Raw genomic sequence first — 5057 nt, 5'->3', positions numbered from 1 at the left:
CTATGCAGGGGGTCGGACTTGATGATCTATTGAGGTCCCTTCCAACCCTAACATCTATGAATCTATGAATCCAGGATCGCTCCCTTGAGGAGCAACCACTCTTCCTGAACTCCCCTCCCCTTTGGGTTATTGTCCCTTAGGGCCTCACTGACAAGTCTCCTGAGCTTGTGAAAGTCAGCTTTCCTGAAGTCAAGGACTTCTGTAGTGCTGACGGTCTTGCCAGCTTTACGGCAGATGGTGAAGGTGATCAGCTCGTGGTCACTGTCACCCAGCTTCCCATCGATTGTTAGGTCGCTGATTAGGTCGTCCCTGGTTGCCAATACCAGGTCGAGCAGCACTTTACCTCTCGTTGGCCCATAGACTTATGTCAGATAGAGGTCATCCATGTACAAGAGGAAGCTTTGCAACTGCTCCGATTTAGCCAAGCACTGTTCCCACGAAATGTCTGGGTAATTGAAGTCTTCCATGACAACCATGGACCGAGAGCACATGGCCTCAGCCAATTCCCTGGCAAACTCCGGTCAAGCTCCTGACTTTGGATGGGAGGTCTGTAATAGACTCCTACCATTGTGTCCCCTATGCCGTGTTCCCCATGTATTTTAACCCAGACGGTCTCCAGTCATCCACCCTGGTCGCCAACATTAGCTTGCAGGGATGCCTAGCTCTCCTTGACATAGAGAGCTACAACCCCGTCGCCTTTTGTCCACTCGATCCCTCCTGTACAGGGTATAGCAGTCTATAGCTGTGGTCCAGTCATGGGTGGAGTCCCACCAGGTCTCCGTTATCCTTATGACATCATAATTATTTGTGTTAAGCAGAAGGACAAGTTCCTCCTGTTTATTCCCCAAGCTCCTGGCATTCATGTACAGGCAGGCAAGTGTCCCCTTGTGGGACCCAGCCTTGCCTGCAGATTTTTCCAGGGCTGGGGCAAGGGTGGGCTCCCTTAAGTGCCTTGGCCTGCTGGCTTTGCAAGGGTTGCTCAGCAGGCCAGCAGTGGCGGTAGTCCCTCTGTCCCCCGGCGGGGTTAGTTTAAAGCCCAGTAGAGCAGATCAGCCAATCTGGCTGAGAAGAGCCTCCTCCACAGCAGAGAAAGGTGGAGGCCGTCTCTTCCTAGCAGCTTGCTTCCACTCTCACCAAAGAGCAAACTGTGGTCACGGAAGCCAAAGCCTTCACTATGACACCAGCGCCACAGTCTTTGGTTTACTACCTGGATCCTCCTCTCCCTCCTCACTCCGTAGCCCGAGACTGGGAGGATCAAAGAAAACACCACCTGCACCCCCAGACCCTTTAGCCCCGCTCCCAAATCCCTGTAGCACTTCATGACCCAGATGGGAGTGCTCCGAGCCATGTCATTGGTGCCCACATGGCTAAGGAGCATAGGGTAGTGGTCAGTGGGCTGGAGGAGTTTAGACATCTTCTCCGCAATGTCTCGGATTTGGGCTCCTGGGAAGCAACAGACTTCCTGGGCTAAGGGGTCGGGGTGGCAGATTGTCCCCTCGGTCCCCCTCAGGGTGGAGTCTCCCATGACAAACACTTTGTGTTTTGTCTTAGGGAGAGCGGGGGCGGTAGCTGCAATTGAGCCTGTGTTGCCTGCAGGAGCTGGCAGCTTCGCAGGCTCTGCTGGGGGTGAAGACAACTGTAATACTTGAAGACAACTGTAATAATCCTTGTTTCACATGTTACCATGGCCCCCTTTACATGAGCAGGTAAAGGCGCAATGAGATCTAATGCACAATTCACACAATCACTTCTCCCGTCATGCCACATGTGCGTGGCAGGAGGCATGGCTGTGGAATAGCACATTAGGTCCCATCACTCCTTATTCCCAGTGCAGGGGGAGCCCAATTCTAGGCTCCCCCTGCACCAGCAAGAAGCAAGCTCTTGTGGCAGGGAGCCTCATGCTGGGGTCAACTGGGGTCTGTTGAGGGTCTCTCAGCTGTGGGAGCACCCCATGCACCCCTGTGGCTGGGGGATTGCCACAGGAGGGATCTCCCCACCCCAGGGGTGCAGGGAGACCCCCAGGGCTGGAGAATCACTGCACTCCCAGAACAGGGGGATCACCCCTATGGTGATCCTCTAGCCTTGGGGGTTTTATCCCACCCCTCATGGTGGGAAGGCACCTGCAGCAATCCTCCAGCTTCAGGGGTTTTCCCACACCCCAGAGCCATAGGAATCATGGCAGATGTGACCCCCAGGATCCGGGGATTTCCCGCATCCCTGGACTCTGGGGATCATGGCTACCACAATCTCTAAGGCTTGGGGGTGTTTGAAATCCCCAGACCCTGGGGACTGTGGTTGCTGCAATCCTTAGGGCTCAAGGTTTTTTTCACTGGGCATGGTGCATCCCTACAGCTGGGAGCCCCATCAACCAACGGGGCTCCCAGCCACAGAGAAAGACCCTGCTACACTTGCAAATTAAAGCTTTGATAGCAACCAGCTATAAAGTTAGTACATATTTTTTGAGGCCTAACTTTATAGCTGGTTGGAGATTTTTATGGCATGATAGCTGGTCTCCAGTTAATAGTACAATACCTGTAACATGTAGAGGGGGCTATTTTACCACTATCACATAGTTATACCAGAGAAAGCAAAGTGCTCACGTAATTTACAAAAATGTATTAAGTGATGTAGTATAACTTCTTAAGAAAACACAAGATGGTTTCACGCACCTCTGAGCCCTGGGGAGCACAACTGCCATACTCCCCAGATCCTGGAGGTTTCATACGCCTCATAGCCTTGAGAATCATAGCTACCTTGATCCTCAGGACCCAGGGGTTTCAGGCTGGGCATGGTGCACTCCTGTGGCTGTGATCCTGCTACACATACAAATTAAAACTGGATAGCAACTAGCTTTGAAGTCAGTACACATTTTCAAGGTCTAACTCTATAGCTAGTTGGAGCTTTTTACTTTGCACATGTAGCTGGTCTTAAGTAATTGCACAATTAGGAAGTTAATTGTGCAATATCTGTAACATGTAAGGGAGACCTACATCACCTGCAGCTTAATTTTTGGCTTGTGGTGACAACAGATCCTCAAACTCCAAAAGAAGCAGGGTAAGATGAAGACCTACCGTTAAAATCTGCAGACCTGCTGAGAAAGAATGCATTAATGTAAGTGTAAGAGTTTATCTAGAATGAGTACCTGTTATCTATAGGAAAATGTACAATGAGTTAGTCACAATCTATTGCTCCCCATCAGATTTTTATCCTGTCAGTCAAATTCTCACTTCTCTACACAATTGCTATATTGTATTTTTCTGCTTTTTAAATACTGCTAATTAGAGGATTTGACATTCCCTTATGATACCCACAGTATCTTGCAGACATTATAATTATAGTGACTGTGCTGTGAATTGAGGGAACATTGGTAATATCTCCATGCAACACTTATTCTCAAGATGTTTAGCATTACTTTAATTAATCTTGCATCCTGGATTCCAAATAAGCTATTAAGGAACCTCTGCATAGGCAACTGGAATGCAGTAGTGGAGGGAATACCATGCTAGCATCAACACAAATGAATACTTTATGAATAATAAAGTTCTTTCATCACTACAAATTGGAATATTTATAGACCTTCATCAAGGTGGACTTTAAATAACCCCATCTTCCAAGTATTTTGGCTGTGGAGAAGGCTGAATTAATTAAAACAACATTAACATGCTTGTATAAAGAACAGGTGTCTTATTGTTTAACAACGGCATATGTGTTTTTTTCAGCAGCAGAAAAATTTTTTTCCATGAAGAAAAATATAGTTATCAACTGCTAAACAACATATTTGAAGCTATTAAATCAATGTAACTGTTTTCTTTAGTATAAGAAATATTGTATTTGTACCTTTACAATTATTTCTGCCACTAAACATAATTTGCTAATCAGTGCCTTTGAATTTAATTAAATAGTTCAATGAATAAACTGCAGGCATTTGAGTGACACATACTTTGTAAGCATGTCATTCTTTATATTTGTTACAGATACAGCACACATAATAGGTCAATCAGAGTGAAGAGGTACAACAAAAGCTGCCTTGGATCAGTCTAGTGTTAATTATCATAAACACAAAAATGATGCAACAGCCACCCACGAGTCAATAATACATGTTGTTGAATGTTTTCTCCAGCATTCTAAGAAGTAAATGCATGTACATAATTGAGTGGTACCTAAATTAGAAATCAGTATTCTTAAACATACTTATTAAACTCAAGAAACAGCTGAGTATATCCATACAAAAGAAAACATTTCTTTTATAGAAGATTTTCTCTACTAGCTTTAAAGCATCCACTAAAGTTCAATTTAGTTACAGGGTATGTCTTTTGCCCTGTTCACAATATATGTAGTAAGAAGGAACCATATACACAAATGGAGTTTGAATAACTGATTATTATATAAAACATAACATACAATGTACACTGCTTCCATGGCAGACGGATTCTGAAACGAGAGATAAAGAAGACCACTAGAGGTCTCACTATTTATAGCTGTGATTCTCTACCAGGATGCCAGGAGGTGCGAAGAGATAAACCAGGTAGGAGGAGATAAGCAGATAAGCAGACAGACAGACTTAATTCCTTCCTGGTACCTCTGCAAGATGGTAAACACACTAATAAATAATTAGTTTTTGTAAATGGAGTTCCATTCAATTCACAGAAGTTATGAAGGGGTGCTTTGAGCATATTGATGGGTGCCCCGAGTCCAATGAGGGGTGCTTCGGGGCTCAAACATTTGAGAACCGCTGATTTACAGATTTCCTACAGTGGAAAAGAAGTGGTCCAGGAAACTACAGGTCTTTTATTCTGACCTCAGTAGCGTGCAAGACTTTTAAGCAACTGTTAAAAGAAAGAATAATTAAAAATACGGAGACAAATTGAAAATGGAATAATACAATATGCATTTACCAAAGCTAGACCATGCCCCACTAACTGGATTGATCTCTTTCTTTGAAAAGACAACTGATTTTTAGATTTGTTGAAGGAAATATGGTAGAGATCAAAAGATTCCAAGTAGTTCCATGACACATTTGTCTCCCATTTATATTCCTCTCATTTAGTTTACTGCAT

The sequence above is a fragment of the Alligator sinensis genome, unplaced genomic scaffold, assembly GCF_000455745.1.
Source record: "Alligator sinensis unplaced genomic scaffold, ASM45574v1 scaffold1553_1, whole genome shotgun sequence".
Classification (NCBI taxonomy): domain Eukaryota; kingdom Metazoa; phylum Chordata; order Crocodylia; family Alligatoridae; genus Alligator; species Alligator sinensis.
This window is presented reverse-complemented; position numbering follows the sequence as displayed.